This window comes from Corapipo altera, unplaced genomic scaffold (assembly GCF_003945725.1).
Source record: "Corapipo altera isolate COAL_440 unplaced genomic scaffold, ASM394572v1 46, whole genome shotgun sequence".
NCBI lineage: Eukaryota > Metazoa > Chordata > Aves > Passeriformes > Pipridae > Corapipo > Corapipo altera.
In genome coordinates this window covers 3,816,547-3,842,086 of record NW_020884883.1, presented here as the reverse complement: position 1 = coordinate 3,842,086, position 25,540 = coordinate 3,816,547, and positions in this window count along the sequence as shown.

The following is a 25,540-nucleotide window of genomic DNA, read 5'->3' as shown; positions in this document are numbered from 1 at the left end:
TCATAGAATCATAGAATCATAGAATCAGCTGGGTTGGAAGGGACCTCTGAGATCATCAAGTCCAACCCTTGATCCACTACCACCGCAGTTACTAGACCACGGCACTAAGTGTCACATCCAGTCTCATCTTAAAAACCTCCAGGGATGGAGAATCCACCACTTCCCTGGGCAGCCCATTTCATGTCTGATTACCCTCTCTGTAGAGAATTTTTTCCTAATATCTAACCTAAACCTCCCCTGGCATAGAGCGTGACTGCACGCTCTTGTCTTACTGATAGCTGCCTGGGAGAAGAGACCAATCCCCACCTGGCTACAACCTCCTTATAGGTAGTTGTAGAGAGTCCTCTTCAGGCTAAACAGAGCCTCCTCTTCAGGCTAAACAACCCCAGCTGCCTCAGCCTCTCCTCATAGAACTTGTGCTCGAGTCCCTTCACCAGCCTAGTTGCCCTCCTCTGGACCTGCTCCAGCACCTCAATATCCTTCCTGAGCTGAGGGGCCCAGAACTGGACACAGCACTCCAACTGTGGCCTCACCAGTGCTGAGTACAGAGGAAGAATCACTTCCCTGGTCCTGCTGGCCACACTGTTCCTGATACAGGCCACGATGGCATTGGCCCTCTTGGCCATCTGGGCACACTGCTGGCTCATGTTCAGCTTCCTGTCAATCCAAACTCCCAGGTCCCTTTCTGCCTGGTTGCTCTCCAGCCACTCTACCCCCAGCCCGTAGTGCTGCAGGGGGTTGTTGTGGTCAAAGTGCAGGACCTGGCACTTGGCCTTGTTGAACCTCATCTCATTGGAATCAACCCAAGTCTCCAGCCTGTCCAGGTCCCTCTTCAGAGCCCTCCTGCCTTCCAGCAGATCGACACTCCCCCCCAGCTTAATGTCATCTGCAAATTTGCTGATGGTGGACTCAATCAATAACTCCTCATCCTACAATTGCCTTCGTTTCAGATCATGACAGAAGTCACAGCATCTGGGAGTGAAAAACCAAGCACATTGCCTTCATAGAAATCCATTATTGGATTATAATCTTCATAGAACTTGGGCATTTTTTTACTTATTTGTCTTTTTAGGTTTGTTATCAGAAAGAGGCAGTTTTTTTAAAGTCTGAAGAAAACTATGACTTTTGGTTTACTACACAGTCCCCAGCTGACACTCTCCTTCCACAGTAAGAGATGCAGATTTTCTATAAATTCACACTTTTTGGTAAGTTTCCTATCATTTTCAGTATAATGTCTGAAATTGTAGCTGCAGCTAAGTGGAATACTATGGCAGTGAATACGTCTTTACTGGGGTTCTCTGGGCAGCTTTTTCAAAAAGTGCTGAAATGATGCAGGACATGGAAGAGTTCAATGCAAGTGTGACTTTTTCCTTGTTAGTCTTAGGCCACAACCTAAGTACTGATCATGGACTTCTGATTTCAATTTATTTAGAAGGTACGAATATTAAGCTTTTGCCTAAGTTTTTATAAGCCTTTAAAATCTCTCTTAAAGCCAGACATCTTTTGGGTTAGTTTCCTGTTATCTATACATATAGGGCATATGTCATCTTTCTCCTCCAAAGTAAATAAGAAGGAAGGAGAATGATGATGACCCTTATGCATGCACATACTTTCTCTCCTTTTGTCTGTCATTATATTAATCTAACAATATCTTTTCCCTAGATTAGAATTGTAGGATCATAGGATAACTAAGGGTGAAAGGGACCTTAGGAGGTTTCTAGTTCAACCTCTTAAAGCTGGTTCAGCTCTGAGATCAGGCCAGGTTGTTCAGGGCTGTATCCAGGCAGGTCTTGAAAAACTCCAAGGATGGAAGCAGCAAGTGCTAAGTAGAGAGAGGTAGTCTCTTCTCTCAGTCAACTGGCTGTGCTCCTGCTAATAGAGTACAGGATGCTCTTGGCTGCCACTGCTGGCTCAGGCTCAGGTCACTGCCCATCAGGACCCTCAGGACCTCTTCAGCAGAGCTGCCCTGGGCAGGCAGGCCCTAGCTGAGGTCACTGTTAGAGGATTCATTTCATTTGAGATACTGTTTTGAAGAGTTGTTCTTATTGTGGAAAGGCATTTTAACAACTTACTGACTCATGATTATAGTATTATCCATGACACCCAAGCACACAGAAGTTTAATTAACTCCCCACAGTTCACCAGCCTAGCTGAGTGCATAGCTTAGTGGTTGCTTCAAAGTACATGGTGCCGAATGGGTATTTCAGCCCAACCTTTTCCAAAGGATTTTGAATCAATTTACTACTGCATCTAATGTTACTTTAATATCTAACATTCTTCAATAACTTTGAAGAATGAGCTACACATTTTTTTGACTCACCAACAGTGTATGTCCCTTAATATTGCACTCTATTACTGAAAAGAACCCCAAAAGTATTTTTTTCTTGTAGTTTTTTTATTTTTGTTTTGGTTGGGGGTTTTTCAGGTGTTCTTGCCATGGCATCTTCTTCAATCCACCCTTCAGTCAAATTCTGGCTCACAGAGTACTGTTAGTTTCACTGATAACCATGAATCTTTTCTTGGTGTGAATAAGTTATTTTCTGGAAAAAAAAAAATCTTTAGTTTTGCATTGCATCCAGTATTATACCTGAAGACCCTTCCAACTGAGGATTTGCTAATGACACTGTGAATGTTGCCTCGATTAACACATCTGACTGTTTACCAGTTCGGTGTTGGCATTTGTTTTACCATCTCTATGATTCTATGAATCATAGAATCATAGAATCAGCCGGGTTGGAAAAGATCTCTGATATCATCGAGTCCAACCCTTGATCCAACATTGCTGTGGTTACTAGACCATGGCAGTAAGTGCCACATCCAGTCTCATCTTAAAAACCTCCAGAGACAATGAATCCACCACTTCCCTTGGCAGCCCATTACAATGTCTGATTACTTTCTCTGTAAAATCCTTTGTACACTTGATTGTAGTTCTTATTTCATTAGTAATGATTACCCTTGTACCTAGTGTTATTTTAACCATTGTGGATCACTACCAGGCATGTAGCAGAGATCACATCTTTTCGCTGCATTTCTCAATGACACTTTTTTAAAGGAATGTTACAATCTGCTTAAATGTTGCAGAAAGAACTTCAGATTCAAATATTTCCCTGAGCAAAATTAAAACTCACACAAGTTATCTGTTGATACCAAAACCTGATATTTTTATTTCCTTAATTGTAAGAGATGCAAAGATAAAGAGGAAAAAAATAAGAAAAAAAAGGAAAAAGTTAAGATTACTTCTAGAAGCATAGGAAAGATACCACCAAAACTACCTTTCTGCCAAGTTGGTGTGTGTGTGTGTGGAGAAGCAGTTTCTGCCTTTTTTTTAATCTGTCTCTACCACTTTTTGATGTTATCTTTAGCTGTGGGGAGTCTTAGCAGCTTTAGTTCTCTGTAATGCAACCAGTATGTGTGGCTTCCCTGCTCATGTTGAGCTGTGTTCCAGGCCATGCAGGGTCCTGATTCAGCAGCACCTTTCGGCTCTCAGAAATATGGTCAGGGTAGAAGGAGAAGATATAACTCATTCATGTGGCACGGTGGGTTTCAGTTCTTCTCCGGACCGGCAGAGTTTCAGTCGCCGGTGGCAGGCAGGCAGCATCTGGTGGTGGAGGAAAGGTGAGGAGGAGGTGGGGAGAGATTCTCGGCTAGGGTAACTGGTTCCCTCTCCCTTTCCTGTCCCTGATTTTCCAAAATTTTTCCTCAACTTCTATAGTGTTCAAAGGAGGTTGTACGTGGTTTCTTGGCACGTAGCCTTATTCAGATGTTCAAAGAGATATGATAACTATAAACAATAGCAGGATGTTTTGGCAGGAAAACTCCAGCAGGAAGCTCTGGTGAGGACTTTTGGCAAAAAGCTGACAGAGAATTTTTGGTAGGAAGTTTTGACATGGAGAAACATTATTTTTGGCATTTCTGTATTATCTGGTTTTTACAAGAAAATCTGTGAATTCCTTTACAATTCTCATTTATAGATAACAAAGTTTGGGAAATGAATATAAGTGTTCCCTGAACTTACTCTTTCTTCAAGTGCAGACTTTTTCAATTTGTAGTTATTAAGTTGCTTCTTTTTTTTTGTTCATTGAAGGAGTTAATTTCTTTTGCTTTGGTAATTGATTTTACTTCATGGTGGTAATATCTTGTTTCTTTCTCTTTATAAACAGATTGCATGATGTTTACTCAGAGTGGCCTTAAACGTTTTATTTATCCTGGTTTAATTTATTTTATTTTTTTTTACTTTCACTCCATATCCATGCCACAGGCAAAGAGCATTTTTTTTAAAAAAGTGTTCTTTGTATAAACTTAAGTCCTTAAATTTTTTAAGGATGGTTTCAAGTCAACTCTAATACTTTCATAGGGTATATATGTTAAAAAAAAAAAAGAGAGAAGTATAAAAGACAAAATTGAGACTGATATTTTGGACCTAAATATGGATTCTGTACACTGTGATGGAAGTGTACAGAATTTTCAGGGAATTCATTTGATATACTAGAAAATCTAATTCAGTTCTTTTGGTTTCTTGAGCTATATTTTAGGTAGAGATAGATTTATGTTCTAAGCAATAAAAACTTAAATTTCTTCTAACTTTAAACAATGAGAGATCATATCTCTACTCAGTTTGGGCGTTCCAGCCTTGGACTGCTTTCCTGAATCAAACACATATTTCTGACTTTCAGTGGCTCTGTTTCCATTTAGATATCCCAGCCTAATAAAACTTACCTTACTTTCACCATGGAAAATCCTGTGATTTTCTAAACAAGGACTTACTGTGTTTGAAGCTTTCAGAGGCTGTTTGTCTAGGGCTTCCATTTTCAGTAGGTTTCATCAGTTTCCATAATCTTTAGTCTATAGTGTTCTTCTGTCACTTGTGAGTATCCTACCCCTTGTAGTCTGAGAAACAGCAAAATTCTTCTTGTTAACAAGACTTACACTGCCTTTCCATTTAGCTCTTTGCAAGGTTTGTAGTTTGTGAGAACTAATTCTGACTATGATGATGCAGATATAGAAAACTGGTCCACTGTCTTTAACCTTTGTGGAAACAGAATCAGATTGTTCCTGCCACAGGTAATAGCAAATGAAATTGCTATAGCTTACAGTTGCTTGATCGCATCTTATGATGCACAAGGATACAGTCAGTGCTAGGACTGCCTGCTCTTATCTCAGGCAACAAAATCTCAGTTTTCACCATTCTGTGGCTTGTTCAGTTGCATTCCTCTAAATGACCTGGAACAAATAGTCTTCTTGGAGCTTCCAGATTTGTTACACTCTTATTCACAAGCTTAGCTATTTATGGAGTACTTTTTTATATACTGGGATGGGAATATGTTGATTTTTGATTTATTTTTAACAAGCTTCTCATGGATTGTGCCGGACATGGTCCATAGCTAGAAGCCAGCACCCTGCTAGCTGTCACTCACACTAATACCAGACTTAGTGTCATCCTTCTTTTCTTGAAGGAACTGTTCCCAGTCCTTAAGTTACTTTGCACATAAAGATAAAGTAAATATACTGATCACCTCGCTAAGAATTAACAACAAATTCTTTGCAAAGGCTTTCTGGGATTTGTTCACTTTGGCTTGCTGACATCTTTTTCCTTGAAACTTCTTTCAGTGGAAGATATGTTTGTGGGGGTTTTAAGAACAATTACCTATGTAAGTGTTAATCTCAGTTTATGTGCACCAAATAGAACTAATCTCAATTTATACTACTGCTGATAAGAGGACAGTTACATCTGTATATGGACATTTCTTCATGTAACAAATACATAACGAAATTTCATTCTGGTGAAGTCAAGGGCAGAACCATATTTGTTTTAACAATACACAAATTTCAACCAAAACATCTCTCATGGTGCATGTTGAAGAAGAGTATTCTTGCATTTACCAAGACAGAAAAGTAGAATAATATCCTTTCAATATTGTGTGTTTATTATCTAGCAAAATTGTCTCCATAAAATTTCCTCATCACAGAGAAAAAATAATTTGTTGGTTTGCTAAAAAACTTTCTCTAGCAGAAAGCTGATCTATCACTTACAAATAGTTTCCAACTTTCTGAACTAAATGCAGTCTGAGTCATGTGTAGCTGTACAAAACAGGTCTAAGTGTTGACAAACAAAATATATGTTAAGAACTAACTGCACTCTGTTATGTCCTTACCTGAAGTGTGGGATGTAGTTTCTGCCAGCTCATAAATATGAGATACCTTTAAAGACTGTATCACCATTTCTAGAAGTTTTGGAGAGAAACCTTGATGTATTTTCTCTATAAAGCAAAGTATAACATAATGGGGTGTGATGTTCCTCTATCTGTGAACAGTTTGATCAGGTTTATTTTGTCAAATGCTTGGACATCTGTCTCCCCTTCTAGACATTGGACTTTTCTCCAGAGGCTTTACAGACTGAGAAGAAGACAGAGAAATGAAAGATTATGGGATAGCCCCAAAGGAAAAAAATATCAGGTACCTGAAAGCCTCTGAGATTGCCTGCGTGCTAATCATTCCAGACAAAGAATATATGCAATATATAGCAAAACACCTGGTACAGTCTTGGATATCACTGAACTTTTGACTTTCTCAAATATTCCTTCCTTCTGTCATCATTCCTGTTTATGTACTGCAACTGTGATTTGCATTTCCATCATACTCCAAAGCATGACTACAAATGAATAGCAATTTAATAAAACTATTACAGTTCTTCACCTAAAAATATGCCCAACTTTTCTTTTTCTGTTCTTGGTTTTGGTCTACTTTTAACTCCAGTCTCTCTGTCACAATTATTTGATTCTAGCGTCTGCTATTCTCTCTCCACCTTTTCTGTTCTTTCCTCCACCCACTCATCCTTATGTCAAATTGCTTTACTTTGGTTTTTTTTGCCTAAGAAAACACCTGTTCTGAATCCCATGCAGTAAACACAGACTTATTCCCCTTGCAATGTTTGGCAGCGATGTTGGGTTGGTTCCTGCCACTTTCTAGATACAATTTTGAGCTGGAAATGAGAGAGAAGGGGCTCAGGGAAAGAATCCAGAGATACAACAAAATCTTTTTGATTTGTTTGTTTTCTCTGTTCCCCTTCATAAATACAATGGAAAGAGTCAAAGGGTTGAAATACATTTCCTAGGTTTGAAGTCATAAATATGGTATAAAAGGTATGTTTAATGTATTCAGAGTATACTTATATTTTGATTCTTTTTTGACAATAACAACCTGTAAAAATGGTAAAAATGGTAAAAATGGTAAAAACCTGTAAAAAATGGTAACAACCTGTAAAAAACCCTGTTTACCATGAGGTAAAAGTCCCAACAATGTAGGCATGTGGAAGCTGTACAAATGTATCCACAATACAGCATAATTTACAAAGCTGCACAGGTTGGAAAAAGACTCCAGGTCTAAATGCAAGGCTGAAAGGAATGTGCTAGTCCTGCACAAAGGAGTGTAGGCTCCTCTCAAACCAGAAGTAGAGCCAGACCAATGTAAGGGAGGACAAAAACCCCTTTCTCTAAGTGACACTGAGCACTGAGAGTTCAAGTCTATGCCATGTTTAACACAGTTTGGAAAGAGAAGATGCATGACTGCTGAATTTTTCTACTTATTAACTAGCAGGATAGAACCATTATACATTGCAGTCCTCACAAACCTCATTGAACCAGACCAGATTGGAGGTAGGCACCTGTATTTCAAGCTTGGACAATCATCCAGAAATTAAGTTTTCCCATGAGCACCAAGGGTGGGGACTGTGGCACTTAACTATAGGCCTGGCAGCTGGTTTCCATGGGAGCCAGATATGCACAGTGACCTCTATCATGTAAATCACTGAATCTTTTAGTAAATGTGTTCCTTAACCAACTACCTGCAAATGCTTTTGCAGTACATCTGTTGCCTTTTTTCTCATTCTTCTTTTTTTATCTGTTTGTTGGTTGGTCAGTTTCTTTGTTTTGGGTATTTTTAGCAGATGTTTTCAACTTCTGTCCTTACTTTTTCTAAATATTTAGTGTTTTCCTGAGGACAGAACAGTAAAAACCTCACACAGATAAGTGTGAGAGTACACTCTGGATTGTTTAATTTGAAACAAACTAGGAATTTCCAGATTTCAGAGCTGACCTTAATGTGCCAGAGTAATAACAACAGGAGATGTCTGGGGGCTCTCTAACTCCATGTGCTGAAGTGGAAAGATACTTAGTCATGGTAAGAGGTCAGATCTGAGCTATTATGCGAGTTAAATTAAAAAAGACTCCTACATTACTGGAACATATCTCAGAACATTAATTCACTCTATTGAATGGGAACGGAGTTGCTTAATTGGGACAGTACATCATGGTGTGGTAGAGCGATCCATTGGAAAGGGTACAGGAAGGAATTAAGATGACTCAGGTTCTCTCTTTCCAAATATATACTGTAAGTTTGGGGTTTTTTGATAGTATTGAGCAAATTAGTTATCTATTATTGGTATAATAGAATGATTTATAAGCAAATTATGTATAAAGAGGGTGTTTGTGATCTGGAGCTTGTAGGTGAGGTGACCGCCCCACCTACACACTGCTTTATGTACTGTATTTGTACAAAATGTTGTAAGAACAGTAAGAAATAAAAGGAGCTATATCTGCTTAGTTTATCAAAAGGGAGATCAAGATGTGGTTTTATATTTTGGAGTTTTGTTTTGGTAATTTGCCACATCCGAACGGAGGGAGCCAGAGATTTCAGTGTTGTAGGAGGGGAAATTCTTAAATTAGCGTTTCCACCACAGAAGTGCAGCTATTTTTTTTATTGAGCATCATGTTTGTCCCTTAGTTCCTCGTTGTCAGATACTAGTGGTTATGTTTTGTGACAGACAAGCTGTGAAGTAATGCTTGTGGTCTGCCACAGTCATTTGTGGACCAAAATGATCCCCAAATGTTGCCACAGCAGCATTTCAGCTGTTACTGAAATCTAGGAACAGTTAAAATGATTCCTCTGTATCTTTTGCACATAGAATGGCCTACAGAGTAACTTAAAGATGCATATTTTTTTTCTTTGAACAGATACTAAATAAATGTCAAAATATTAGCATCTGTATAAATAATTTTCTTGGCATATGATGATGTTGCTTTTGTTTAGAAGTTTTGATTTAGTAAGGAAAAGTTATTTTCTATCAAGAAATCCAAATGTTGTGGGGTTTTTTTCCCCCAGTAAATGATTACTATGTGTTATAAGCTTTTTATGAGGACATTGACATTTCTAAGTGAAAGCATCATCATATTACCTTTTACTACACATTTTAAGTGGAAAAGGTACTGTGGAAATCTTTATACTTTTTTATAAAATATACTTTTGTTACTTTATGGACAGAAGACCAACCCATCTCAGCCTTCAAGTCCTACAGTAACCCAGCAGTTATCCTGACCTCAGAGCAGCCATCCACCCTTCCTATGGGATTAGCACACATTTTCTTCAGAGGCCAAGCTATTTCAGTTGTTCTTATTTTTATCTGTTCCTGTGTGGCAATACTCACAAGGCAAATGACTTGCCTCCTTTCACTTGTGCTGAGGCAAACAGAAAATTTTTTTTGGCGTTGTGCTGTTTGAAAGGCAGTGGTATCACTGAAATGATCCAAAGTAAATTGAATCAATACAAATTATGGGAGGGGGGGAAATTATAACAAAGGGGCAGTTGCCAGCTTCTGGAATGAAAAAGGTTGACCAAATAATAAGAGAATTAATTTGTTGCTCCATATATCTACATCTCCTATATTTTTGTGGAAATAGATTATTTAAATCAGCAAACTGAGTAATTGTGAACCCAAGTACTAATTTTGTACTTGCTGTAGGGAGCTGTTTGGGACTTATAGGTGGATCATCACATCTGTTAAGTGCTGAAATAGAATTTGTCTTCTGTCACTTTCTGAGCCAGGAGTAGCATTGGTGGAGAAGCTCATAAGTAAGAAGATATATTGTTGAGGCACAAGACTGTGTTTGCGGTGCAGCACAGTACAGAGTGGTCTGAGGGCTGCAGGATCGTTCCCATACAGAGTGAGCAGGAGAGGGTGATTGCCAGTAGAGATTGGATCGCAATGAAATGAGGCTGCAAGTGCTTGGCTGTGTAATGCTGTTCAGCTACTATATGTTGACTGACTGAGAATAATGCTAGAGTGGGTTAGATTACCACAGTACTGCTCTGTGGTTTTACTGCCATGGATTGCCAGGGAAATGACGTCAAGCAACAACTCAAAAGTGAGAAAGTGGTTGTCTCTTGGGTTGCAATTCATAGCACAGTTGAGCATGCTCAGAGTTACTGCACATTGCATGCTATGCAAGGTCAACATGTACAGATTTTGTCAGATTCATCTTGATAAAGTATAGGAAATCACACAAAGAGTCTTCAAGGGTTGGTAGGTCTTCAGAGAGAGAAAAAAAATGAGTATGGTAGACAGAAGCATTAGGAAAACTTTCCACCCTGCCTACTAGTTCTTATTACTTTTAATCCAGTGAAAATAATGGCAATTTACTGCTGTAAAATGAGTAGCAGAGTAAAATTCTATGAGGTCCAAACCACTTAAAATATCAAGTGTAGGGCTTCCCTGTAGCTAGCACCTGTGGTAGAGCTTTGGAAATCTCAATAATTCAGCGCTGGAAGTCATATTGGCATTTGAGAGAAAACTTCTTCCCTACCACCATATAGCCTTCACCACTGGGGTGATACTAATGTCTGATACTAATACAGACATAATCTATATTTGACAGAACGTGGAAGGCACAATGCATGGGTTTAAAACTCGGCACTAAGCAAAGACAAAGCAGAATAACCCTACTATCTGTGTCCAGCACCAGTTCATTTTTCCCCACTATGGTTTTAATTTAACAACTCCAAGAGCTTTTCCGGGTTAAAAAACATTTCCCATTTCTGTATTCTGAGCATTAGTTTGATACCTTTTATTCTACAGGCTGGGCTGCACATCTGTTTGCTGCTCTCCCCTGCAACCTCCTTTACTGAGACAACTCCTGCCCTCGCTGAGGATAGTTAATTTACTGAGATGACTTCTAGTCCTCCCTTTTCACTCTCCCCTCACAGTTTAAAGTGACCCTCCCATGAAACATCCCTGTTACTGTCAGGGGAGAAGCTGTCTCCCTCCTTGCGGGAAGCTCCCAGTGCCACTCTGTGTGCAGCAGGTAGAACAAAATAAACCACTAGCCTTCCTCTCTAGGAAGGCCAGACTGGCCTACTCTTTCTGAAGAAACATAATGTACAGTAACTGCGACTAAAACCATTAAGTAGTTGCACAATCCACCACAAATATCAAAGACCACTTTGTGATTTTCCATCTTTATGTCACAGAAGTTTTGACATGTACAGTCCCAAGTCCTTCACTCTTATGTATTATTGTGACTACATTCCCAGGAAATCTGAGCCAGGTAATTTCCACAAAAGCTTTGTGTCAGGCATGTTCCTTGTGGGGTCCTAAGGTCTTCATAAGCAATCAGCAGCATGTCATACCCACCTGTGAGAGCAGCCTTGTAGGAATGGGGAATTTTCAAAATATCTATGGGAATCTGACTTCTACTGGGTTAGAGAAACCTGTCCTAAATTACAAAATTTAAAGGGCTTTTGTTGTATATTGCTCTTCCAGTTTTAATTTTTTTCTCATTTATGATCCTTGATCCCATTCCCACATTACCTTTCTGCATTTAATGGTCTTTCAGGTTCCATTTCCTGATTGAAAGGGAATAAAGGAAAAGACAAGAAGAATTAAAAAATGCGGACACCAGCCATCTTATAAGAATCATGCACACTCCATTTAGAAGCATCCTGTGAATGAGTGTACATGTATGTGTACTCTCAGTCAGCCAGAATTATCATAAATGGAAAGGTTGTCATTGTCTTTGGTTGAGGACTTGGCAGTGCTAGGTTTACAGTTGGACTCAATGATCTTAAGGGTCTTTTCCAACCTAAATGGTGCCCTGAATCTATGATTCTATATTTCCACATTAAAAGTAAGACACAGAAACACAAATAATAATGTAATCTTATTCTATGGCAACCAAACCTTACCCATTTTCTTAAGTTTGGGGATGCTAAATTTGCATACAGTGTGTCAGAATACCCACAGCATCCCACATCTTTTACATTTTGCTATCTAGGAAGAAGATGCATTTTAACTCCTTCAGGCATTCAAAGTACAGCCTTGTGAGTAAAAATGCAGCAGCATAGACCGGTGTGCTTAATGGAATAGAATTGGTGAAATACCACACCTGTACCCAGAACATACAAGGCTACAGTCTTCTGATGCTTAGAATCCCCTTGTACATAACCAAATTGAGAGTCCAACCTTCAGACAGATGATACTCAAGATTTTATTCTTTTTTCCTGGTATGAATTAAAATGACACACCTCTACAAGCCCCCCAGGGATGTGGAACATATTCAGAGTGGAAGTGCTGGGAGTCAGAAGGTAACCTCTTGACAGTAATAGCTTTATTATAACACTCAGTGTTCTTCCAGCTTATTCACTAGTATTGTAAAATGCTTGTCCAGACAAAATGTTTTTAGAGCAAACTGCTAATGAGAAATAATAAAATGCTGAAATTTCTTCCTTCCGCGATTTCTTATTTAGGGCACCAAACTCCCAACATTAATTTATTCCCTTCAGAGTCATAGGATGGACTCTGACTTACTAACTTCCTGCCTAATGGATCTTTTTACACAAATTGGGCTTGCATGGGTTTATTTTTCCCTGGAGAGAAGATAGCTGGATTATCCTTTTTTTGTTGTTCTTTATCTATTATTTACATAGAAAAACATTCCTTTTTATTTCTTGCTGAAAATATGCAGTTATTCCTGGTAACAACAAAAAGGGGTTTGTTAGTGTAATAAATGATCTGTTACTGTATTTTCCCTAAACTGATGTATTACTGAAATACATGTTGAATGTACAGCAAATCAAATTCTGACTGGCATAACTGATACAGTTCAGACACTGCATTCCAAAACAGAAAACATTTTTATGGGTGTGTCCAAAGTTTGGAAATACCCATGCATATTTCCTCTGATCCACAAGAACTATTTCTCCGTGATACTCCTTTCTATACTTTTTCGATATCAGGCTGAGCTTTAAAACACAGTGTAATATTTGTTAACCATGGCTAATACATACTCATAAACACAACACATTTCCGTTTAGCTAATAGAAGATTAAATATTACTGTTTACATATTAAAGGGTGGGATTTTTTACTGACACAGAAAATCCCTAACATTGGGAACCAGAAGGTTTTTTTAGACATTATTGTTCTAAATGCAAGTTGCATTAGGCCTGCAGAATTTTCTCTGCTGATATTTAGCTGTTAACAAAGGCGATCTCAGTGTCTGACTAATGCAAATGTCATGATTAATGGAGGTATTCAATCATGTGCCTGAAGAGGTGACATGCTCCAGGTGAGACTACATCACAGGAAATGACTAGACACAGAAATCTGTCAGTATGATGTTTAACCAGACAGAATCTACCAGTTCACTTTTCAGTCCTACTTGGGAGTTTAGTTTAAGGTAGTCTTGTGAGAAGCAGGGAGTTGGACTTGATGATCCCTATGGGTCCCTTCCAACTCAAGATACTCTCTGAGTCTGTGAGTCTAGAGAGCTCCACTTAAATGTAGCAGCTTCCTCTAAAGGAAGTCCAAATTCAACTGTATGTGTATCACCCATGTGAAAGAGGTAAGAATGCAGTAAGCAATTTAAATGTGAACAAAGTAAGGTACCCAGCTTTGTTGATTCAATAAGGATTACACAACAAACAGGAAACAGACTCTGGGAAAAAGTCTGGTCCCACTGAAATAGAATAAAACATTTCAAGTTTTACCTCTATTACTTGAAAATCCGGAGTTCATTCCTCCTGTACAATGTCATTATGTTCAATATCAAAAACTTACTTGATTAGGCAGATGTAGAAACATTTCTTGTATTTCTTAAAGTACTCTGAAGTGCTCTGAAGTTATGCACAATTGTAATCCTTATACCCAAGAATATACATGTTTATGATAGTCTTTTAAGCACAGGTTAAATATTCTGAACAAAATGTGCAAAAATGTTCAAGGAATAACTACAATATTTGCTTATCCATATTCCAGCATAGAATGCATGTATGTTTGTATTAAGGATATAAAACTGAAGTCAAAGGTCCATCTAAGACTAGTGATCCCCTAGTAAAACTGTAGATCCCCTGTAGCTGCTAGGAAAACTCATCCTTTGGAACAAGCTGTAAGCATGGAAGTCATTAAGAGACAGTTCATCTTTAAAAACTGTGTACAAACATCTCTTCTCTGTGATACCCTTTGGTACTTGTATATCTTAGCTAAAACCATAGCAGCACACATCCATAATATTGCATCACTGCTGTTGACTGCTTGGCCATAGAAGCTGATATTATAATTTTTACATTGTACATAAAGTGCTTTATAGCATATGCTGTTTCACTTGGGTTTTTTATATTTTTCTATATTTTTAAGAAATTCAGTCCTGAGAACACAATAAAAGGACTTGTTTTTCGCTGCTCCTCAAAGTAAAAATTAATAAGTTTTATATGCTTTTGTTATTTTAAAAGTCCAGTGCTTTTGAAAATTTATTAGAAAGTTTCCAAGAAAGATTTTTTCAGAGAAAAAGATGTTTAAGAATCTGGAAAATCAGTTTACTTCTTTAAGGTGGTAAAGTCATGCATGAATGAAAGAAAGAGTGCAATACAGCTTCAGAACAACACCACAAAACTAGGTCCTGAGAACATACTGATAACCTGAAGATCATGAATAACATTTTCATGTAGTATACATTGCCAGTAGAGTGATATGTACTGGTTTGGTCATTTATTAACCACATGATCTACAGGCAAACATTTTACATCTCTTGATATTTTCTATATTTTTCCCACATTATAACTCAGCAGAAGAGTTCTATCAGTTTCATGAAGGCACAGGAAAAGGAATTACTATATTTTGGTAAAAGTTTTCACAGTGAAAAATACACATAGGTAATATGTTATTTCTGATCATCAAAATCTTGTATAATCATTGACTTTTGACATTGTCAAAACTGCAGTTATTTTGTTAATGTCTACCAAGAAAGTTAAAATGTCCAATTGTAAACCCCCCAACAACCAAAATATTTTGAGAAGTATACTATTTTTTAATATTGATCAACTGTCTCTGAAGAGTAAACCTATTACTCATGTCTTTCATGTACTGTAATTTGTTTGCCAAATTCAGCAGTCTTTAGAGTCTCCTGGTAAACTTAATTCTTCTAGAAGCTCTACCAACACTTTGTGCAGTGACTGCTATTTTAAAAAATTGGTTAGACCACATGACATTTCAGCCAACCCTTCCAAACACTAAATTCCAACATCCTACTTTGGTAATGATGAGGTGAATGTCTCTTGAACGGTTACAGAAGGTAACAAGAAAAAACAAGTTTCCTATAGGTAACACAGGAATCTATATCTATGGCATTTCCAAAGGGAAAGATAAAATCACTCTGGGATTAGGCTTCTGAGTTGAAAAGCTTGAAAAGCTATATCAGGTATTTATGGAACATGTGGTGGGATGAAAAGTTCACTGACTTTCAAGTTCTAAAATTAGAGTAATTGGGACAATTCTCACTTTTCGAAAGTGAAATGAAATAACTTGATATCTGTGGCACTGAAGCAGGAATCATTCTACTGGAGTGCAGCTAGTTGATGCAGGTAAAATCAGTGCCAAATAAAACTTGCAAAATTCTTTCTAGTGACAATCCCAAATCTTCAGAAATACAGTAAAATGAAAGGTAAATTCAGTAAAACTCCTGGGGAGAATTTTTGGTCTTTCGTTTCTTTCCACTAGCAAGTTATTCTCATTATATGCTAGATACTTTGAGAAGACCTCGTATTATTAGATAAAGCTATTTTTAATTGAAAAGACAAAAGCCACAAGATAATTACAAAAATTAAAAGGTTTTAAATTTTTCTAAATGAGAAAGCCAAAAGCAACATTGTTGGATTTATTCTAGTATCAGTTTCTCAGCTGGATAAAAGTATTTTATGCAGTTCACATTAGTGTGAAATGCAATGTATTTTCCTAGGTTTACCTGTAGTTGTCTAAAATGACTTGACATAAACTTCTCTTTCCTACCATAGGTCTCTGTTTACTCATTTCTTACTGGAACCCACTGAATGATTTAAGTTCATGCATTTCTAACCTGCTACAATTAATTTCAATCCTCCACATGAATCAGTACCTAACTGGATGACTGGAATTTTTCTGATTTCTGGTTTTGAAAAGGTGTTCAAAGTTGGGCAATATCTTTACCGAAGCAGTTGCTGCTAGATGAAGAAAACTCCTTGAAAGTATATATCAGTTATTGCAATTTTGTTTCTCTTTTGAATTTTAAAATATTTTGAAGGCCTAAATGACCCAGAAAAATTAAGGCCTTTTTGGGAAACTTCGACTGTGATTCCTGTTTAAAACTGATAACCAGGCCCATTTTCCCAAAAGAGGTATTTCTTCCTTGCCAGAAAATTGTCTCCTGTTATTTACAGGAAAAATTTTGGACCTGGGTTCTGCTGCATTCCCAATTCTCATTAAAGAAACAGCAAACTTTGCAGTTTGAAATTTTCCCTTTGTCCCCTAAGGAAAACATCCTTATGAATGCCTGATGAATTCTCACTAAGGAGATTCTTGGTCTACCAAGGCATTTCCTAAATTTACTAGCTCTGAAATATATGATTTCCCTAAAACATAAGGTACATTCCTGTTAAAATTCCAGTGATGATAGTCATAAAAATTGCTAAGTGACAAACATGATATTATCTGAAGAGAAAGAGTATTTTATTAAAATATTATATGTGTCTGTGTGAAGCAACTTTTCTTAAGGAATAAAAAATAATAAAGGAACGAGAGATAGCAAAGGTATATCCATTAAAAAATTCCTGACTTCTTAGTGGAAAGCCAACCAAATATTAATTTATCTAAAACTAACAACAGTTGTAATATTGTCCTTTTTTAGTACTTACAGGAAAATGATTTCAGATGGAAGAAATTTCTAAATCAAGAGACTCAATGTATTTCCATTAAAAATAGAAAAAAAGAAAGAGCAAACTTCATTAGAATACACCAGAAAAGCTTGAACTGATTAATTTAAAATATTGGACTTCAAAATACAGGAGTAACATTGACAGACTAAGAAAGAAGAATGATACAGTCAGAGACAATGAAACTATTTCAGAATTATAGTGATCTGTTCTTGCTTCTATAAATAACGCTATTACCAGTGAAGCTCTTCTTGATTTATCCAGCTGATTCACAGAGGTAACAAAAATATAAGGTAACAGACACAAAATGAGGACATGTTGTGAAGTTTGATTTTTGCACTCTTTGCTCTGCAAAACTGGCTATTCAAGAGTTCAAAAGCCGGGTTTCTTGTAATGTCCAAATTGTTTTCAAACCACCAAAAATAATTCTAATGAAGGTATTGTTCTGTGTGATGTATAGCACAGTGCAGTTAATCTATTAACCTATATGTTGGCCTGAGGGAATGCATGATCAGCTACAGTTTTGTAAGTGAGTAACAGTGTGTAAAGTTGCTATTCAAAGTCAGTGGGAACTGTCAACAAGGCATGTTTGGGAATCAGAATCTTATAGAACCATTCAGGGTGAAAGGGACATCAGGAGGTCTTTAGTCCAAACCCTTTTCTCAAAACAGGATCATCTGAGACCACACCAGGTTGCTCGGGCATTCATCTATTCGCGCCTTGAAAACTTCACTGCATAGCATCTCTGGGCAACCTGCTCCACTGCTTGGTTGCCCTCACCATGAATATTATTTTCCTTTCACTGGTCTGAACTTACTGTGTTTTAATTTAAGACCACTGTCTCTAGTTAACCCAACAGGCACTTCAGTAAAGAGAATCTGGCTTTTTTTGCGGAAATTTCCTCTTGGATATGATGTCCCCAGGCACACCCTCCTCAGTCCCCCTGAAGTTGTCTTTTCCCAGGGATGCATGAAGCCAACTGCTCTTCATAGAACAAGTGTTCCAGCTCTCTTCTGTCTCGGTGGCCTCTGCTGAACTCACTTCAGTCTTTCTCATACTGGGAGGCCTAAAACTGCATGGAGTTTTCCAGATGCAACCCAATATGTGTTTGAACTGCACTCAATGGGTATTTAAAAAGTGCTGAATAAAGAGTCATGGATAAAGGTGCTAAACAGAGTATGTCTCAGCACAGAACACCATGGCACTCCAACTGCAAGTAGCACACAGGCAGATTATGAGCCATTATTCAATGCCATCTGAACTTGATATCTCACCCTTCTAATACACCCCTAATCTTAACTCTAACACACTGATTTGAATACAAGGATACTGTGGGACACCATGTCAAAAGCCATGCTAAAAACAGAATAGGCAACATCCACCTCTCTCATCCACTGATCAATTTGCTAAAAAATCAGTAAAAATTCATGTGTTATAGAGCTGAATATGTGAGTCTGTATGACTGAAAACAGGTACTCAGAATATGAAGCATAAATGCTACAACAGATTATTATTATTTGCATATGGAATATTATAAATTATATGTTGCAGAACACACACAAAATATGAACTTCAAAGAATAAATAGCTCAAACTAGCTAAATTATAATTTATTGAAAGAAATTGAAGCGATTATTCAAATACATTTTAATTCATTTACTCTTACTTTTATTTTTATATTGTGTCAAATATGTTCAGTCCAAAAATGAAGGGTTGCACACAATTAGACAAAGATTAAAATGGTCTTTTTCCCATGGCAGTGATGATTATCAAAAAGTAACTAAACACCCAAGATATTCTTTACAATTAATTATGAAATTCCATAATGTCTGTACATTAAAATCTGTTACCCACTCCATTGAAACAGATCTTTCTAGATGGTGTGGAAAATAATATCTGACAAAAAAAAAACAACTTAATTTCAAAGTAAGCAATAACAAAAACTGTACATTGGCATTAGTTGTCATTACCAAAATTCATAATTTTAACACTAAATTGGGTGTTAAAGAACAAAATGCAGTGAATTACCATAAAAATATGAATAATTAGAAGAAGATTAATATTTTTTTCCAGAAATGTGTTAATGTTTTTTGGGGAGATTTTAATTTACTTTTTCCTCCAGGCGTCCTTTGTTATCTTTTGGTCAACAATATAAAATATAATTCAATATTTACCAGGTCACTCTCAAACAAAAATAGTTGGTGATGCTGGTAATTTGTACTAAGCTTCTATTACAGGAAAGACTATGCAAATTGGGTACCTTTGGTATTTTGGCTGCCAACTGTCTCTGAAAAAATTGGTTTTTGGTGCCCAGTTCTGTGGAACCTCATTCTTTCCTCCTCTCCCTGCTCACTTACATGAAACCCCACAAAATAGTTTCTAACTTCCTGAATACAACTGAGGAAGTGCATTTATAATTACATTCTACCACTTTCAATCTCAGCGTTTTCTTACAGGAATATTTTCCTTCTCGCTGAAGTGAAAATGGATCCTTACAAAAAGTATGGGGCTGTCAAAAGTTCCTCATGCTGCGGTTTAGTTTGGTTTCACCATTATTGTTGCAGATAGAAGGGTCAGGACAGAACACTTATTGCAATTTAATGAGGGAGAGCATTACCTTTTCTTCTAAAAGTTTTGGTTAAAAATAACTTTTCACTTCTCTTAAACTCTTTACTTTTCCATTTTTGCTTGAAAGGTTTTTACACTGTAACAGAAATCTACTCAAAACAGCCCTTTATTTTTGCTAGTCTGCTAGTCTGCTTACAAGTTGGAGTATTACCCAAAAAGCTCACAATCCGAATTTTGTGATCTTTTCCAAATGACATGCTAAAATGATCACCCAGCTTCATTAGATAATGCACATGCTGAGATGTTGATCCACCTACTATCTGCAGGAGCAGCTGCTCAGTGACTGCATTTGTTACTGGTAGAATAGAAACATTTGGGACAAAGAGACTCTCAAGTCTGTTGTTCCTCACCGTGGTGCCATGGGAAGACCAGTACAAAGGTATTTTGATTGTGAGTCTTCCAATTGCGACAGTAACTACAGAAAGGAGAGCAGGAACTGCAAGCATGGTACTTATGATTGACATTGAGTGTCATGATCAGTATATAAAGGGGATGGTCCTTATGTCGCTCCTAAAACATCGTGGTTTGTCTGTGGTTTTCTTTGAAGTGTATATTTTCTTGAGCAACTGATGCCTTGTAGAAAAAGATTTTAAAGATTTAGCCAACTAAATGAACTCAAATGCTATGTTGTTAAGATACTATTAGGGTTGTGAGAGTGCTCATGCTAAGAAAGTCAACAAAAGATAAAAAGTAAAGCAATTTTAACTTATATGAATTAATACCATGTTAAAGCTTATGTTTAACACTAAGCCCATCATGGCAGCAGATGGGTCAAATTTTCAGCTGGTTTTAATCAGTAAAATTCTCTAGGTTCCAATAGAGCTCTTCTGATTAAAAGCATCTGAGATTCTGGACAAATTATTTCCAGATAAATTATTCACAAAATAATGGGCAAAATTGAAAATAATTAATTTTATTCATACAGCCTGACCATCTATAGAGTTAGTTGAGTAGGAGAAAACATTTTTGTGAAAACATTACTTGATAATTAATTGACAAAAAAAAAGTTGTCATTATTATTCATTCATGTAAAAGGAATACAGAATACTCTAATAAAGTGATGACCATAACTGCAGGATTTCTTACTGGATTATTACAAACTATAGAAGTGGAATACATGCGTTCAACTTGCTCCGGGATAGAAGTTTTACTGCTGAATTATATTACATGTCTATTAATGAAGCTAATATGAAACAGGGATCAGTTTGACTCCAAACATCCAAACAAATTATTTCAGAGGAGAATGTGGGACAAATCTGGACATACTGCAAGTGGTGTAACTGCATGGCTGGATTTGAACCTGGGCCTCTGAAAGACTAAGCCTGTTTATATTTGAGAATAGCAAGGAAAAATAAAGTAAAAGAACATAAGTATCAGATACATTAACTATTTCTTGGTTCCAAGAACAACAAAGTACATTACTCTTGACATCAGGCTGAGCATCAACAAATAAGCTGGAAATTTGAAATTAATTAAACTTGCCATGTTTACACTGCATCCTGGATATGTCCCAAGGAAATATAAACAAATTTAAATATATTGAATAAACATCTGGACCATTAATATTGTCACATATAATCAAATTACAAAACAGTTGACTCAGTCAACTTTCCCAGGTACTAGAAGCACAAGCGAAGAAGTCTTAATTGTACAAACCAACACATGTTAGATATTACATGTCTACATCACAGAATTACTCAACAAAACAATTAAAGATTCTTTTAGAGAAAATTGCTGCTATAATTGAAGGCTTTAGTTTTCATAACTATCTCTGCTTCAGTACCCAGGTAACGCTGCTAGAGTCTGGAAGACTCATAGAGCACTAGGCCTTGAAGGTTTTTTTCAGTTCAGTATTTAGACAAGACTTTAAAAGAAAAGTCCCCTGGCTTCTCCTAATATACTATTAGGGATGTCTGAGTGCCAGCATCAGCAGAATCCAATATTTTTGTAATCTTCATGCCTGAGAAGGATGAAAGCTTTTGTTCTGCATGTCACGTGTTCAGCTCTTCCTCTTGTCTCTGACCTGATCCAGGTCTACTACCTCTCCCACAGAGTCAGCACAAGTCAGGCTGTAATTGTGAGCTTGTGCTACACGTTAACAAGGCTCTCATGTTCCTGGAAACTACAGTTGTAGACATTAAAAGTCTCAAAAAAAGGATTTGTTATACTTCCTTCCATGCCTGAGCCCACATTTATAGCATCTTTTTGTTGAACACTTTCTGTGAAAGTACCATGAAAAGGAAACCAGGAACATCTTTCCTAGTCAAACCGCCTGGCCATTTCTTTCCTCCCCTAAATAGCCTTCAAAGATCTGCTCTGACACACTGAGACCTTAATACAAGTCAATGATTTATGTCTTATGGACAAGTTTGAAAAACAGGAGACTAACTGTTTTAAATTTTTTGTTGCTTGCATTTCTTTTGTTCGGATTACAAACCTGCTGTGATTTTTCTTTAAATCCCAAAAAGCATATTTGGAAATACTTTTATGGAGAGGAAAACAGTATGTTGCCACTTCTCTTATTCTCGTTTGGTTCTGTTAAAATAATTGCAGAATGCAATCAACTAATTCTGACTGTGGAAATAGCATAGGGTAGCTACTCTTACTTTTGTATTCTGTCAAGTACTAAATACTAAAACTGTAGTTGTCTGGAGGCCATAACACCATTCTTTGTGCTTTACAGCCACGTACATACCTGAAAATAACTCATCTGATTTCAGTAAAATTACATTTTATCTTCATTGGTTCAAATAACATTGCAATCCAGGGTAGTATTAGAAAGGTGCTTATATGCTGAATGCACTATCTGTCACTTGGGCATTACATAATTCTAAACCTCTTACAAATCACTTTTAGTTATATAGGGAAAAAAATATGCATTACTGTATTTCTGTCCTTGCTCTAACTGAGTAGCAGCTCAACATTTTGGCTGCAGTTAAAATCAGAGGAACTAACTACACATTGATTACACTGAGCATAAAAAGCCATGGCATTTAAGGCAGAATACAGGCATAACTCAAGGCATGCAAGGGTAAAGATGAGACCCATGAATTTATTCTAAGCTCTTTGACACCTGAAAGTTCATATCTCCTGTGTTTTCCCCAGAAAATTTTAAAATATTAAACTTCTCTGCAGACATTGAACTACCACCCTAAAATACAGTCTAGTAAGCATAAACTAATGATGACTACCAAATTCACACACAGTCTGTTTTATTTACAAACATATTTGGAAGAGATGATAATACCAACTTGTGGTATCTGGGTTCAGGGTTAAGATCTTCCTCAATGGGGTCTGCAGGTGGTTGGGAAGTCCACAGAAATCGGTTACTGAAACTAAGACTTCTGCACAGAAGGATGCAAAGCTTTCATCATGAGTGGAGAGTGACAAGAAGAAAACTCTGTGTGCTTGGCTTCCAAGCTGCTCACTTGGAGAAGAGGGCTTTGGGACACTGCTCTGCTAAGACTGGTTCCTGCCTTTTGCCCTTTAGAAATAGTTATATAGGATGTTGCTGAATAAGAAATTCTTACTAAACCACAGTTCTTTCTAAGTGTGACTGTGTGTGTGTTCACTGCTCAGAGTTCAAGGTGGCAGAGTTGGGACCTCTGTAAAGGAAAAGCATTTTTCTGCCATATTCTGTATATAGCAGATCCTGAAACACAACTCTTTGCTTTCAAAGAACAAATATAATTTTACCAGGGAGACTGTGTTGGGTTTTCTCAGCTGTTTTGATTATTTCACACTTTTTTTTTTTTTCTGCTTTCTGCCCAACTGAGGGAGCAGGGAGTCTGGCTCACAGCCTTTCTTGGTGTGTTTCAGCAAATAAAACTGCTATGACCACTGCTGAAAAAAGAGGCCTTAGGTGGTCAAGAATCTGTGATGACAGAAAAGCAAACATAAGATTCATGTCTTTTTAGTTCGGACTGGAAGTGACATTAGAGAGTTGTTCCCAGGGCTTCTGAAGGAAGCTGGTCATGCGGAAAGGTTGTGTTTATGTTTAATGCAGTCAAAATCTTAAAACAGCTAATTTTATACCTCCAGAGTTGTCTACATAGGAACTAAATCTGTATTCTTTTAGCATGACTTACACTCTAAGAATATCTATTGAATATGCTTCTTCTCTTTTTCATGGCACATGATATCATAATGGAGTTGGTATTGTTGTACTATGATTCTGAGGCTTATGAGAGTTCTGATATCAGTATAGGTATATATTTGCATTTTCAATGCAAATATAGTCTCATTTATTGTAGTGGAAATTTTCCAATAAGCTTGGTTTGTTTTCTAACTCATGTTGTCATTCTCTGTCACCATTTGATATTTCCTCATTTGTGAGCAATTCACAAAAATATTCCACTGGCCCCTTTTTTAACATATCCAAATGATTAATTAGAAAGCTCAGACAGTCTGTGGGAAGTTGAAAAGACACTCTTAAGGTCATCTGGTCTTAATGACAATCTTCATTTTTTTTCCTCCTAAACAGTTTGCAAATGCCTTGCACGTGTTTGCCATAAAGTCAAAGCCACTGTTTACACGAGAAAGTAGAAGTTGGAGTTGGTGTTGTTTTGCACCTGTTGTTATTCTTGTTCAGTAAAAAAAACTATGTGTGAAATACATTACTCTACTTGCCTAACTATTTGCAGAAGAATTTTTTCTTCGAGCAAGACTTCTAACATCATCCTAAAGTCTTTATAGACCTAAATCTTTAAGAACATAAACAGTTTATGAGGAACCAGAACCAGAGACAGAGAATCCATTAATTTTGTGAAAGCAGCAAAAGAAAAAAAAATTAAAACAGCAGGCTAAAGCAAATACTAGAGGCTGCAGGCTAACTGACGTACATCCCATTCATATATAGTAAGAAATAATACCAAGGGGAAACTGAATGGACTAATTAAATGAAGGTCATGATTGATGAATATTCCTGATGGCACTTGAATAAGGCAGCAGAAATGAAGCAGTGCACAGCATGAATCTTGATTTTAGAAAGGCTTCCTATAATGCACAAACAGTACACACAAATCAGATCCTATAACCTTTCTGTTGAGGTAATAGTATGCAGCTGCCAACAACAGACTGCTAATCATTTGTTTTAATGGCTCTTGTTGAAAAAAAAGTAATAATGCAGAAAGGTACATAGGATCATTACTACAATTTATGTGCATGACTTCTGTAGTTGAAACTCAGGAAGCTAGGAAATGAGTCATCTAACAGACCTCTCTGGATATTGGCTCAGGTATGTTGGATGTTGATTTTGTTGGGGTAAAAATCAGCACCTGTTGACTGAGGGCTACATGAACATTTCCCATTGTTTAAGACTTGCAAATTCATCTTAATCTGATAAGCTTTTATTTTACCAAATCCATTCAACTGTTGGTTTATCTAAAACTGCGCTGCAATGTCTGTACATCCCTTGGCACATGAGTTTGACTAAAATGAACTTAATAGCATTGCACTAAGGTCCTACTCAAAAACAATGTGAGGAGAAGCCTCTTACAAAAGTGACCAAATAAAATAATTTCTAAAGCATTATTCTGCTGAAAATCAACCACCAAGAACAACTCTGTATATAACAAAACAGTCAACCCCACAGCCTGATGAGAAAATTTAGATGCATCTCTTTAACTTTCATGGAATCACAGCATTTGATCACAAGTTCTCTCGTGTTCTTCAGTATTCCTTTCAACGTTCCTTGGTGCTGTAAGAAACACCTATAAGAAATCACACAGTACATTAGAGAATATGCTTTTACTTACAAGACTGAAAATCTAAAGAAAAGGTATATGGACACCACATGAAGAAATTATCTGAACGTTTCATATTGGCATGGTTTAACCCCAGCCAGCAACTAAGTCCCTCACAGCCACTCACTCACTCTGCCCCAATGGAAGGAGGAAGAGAATTGGA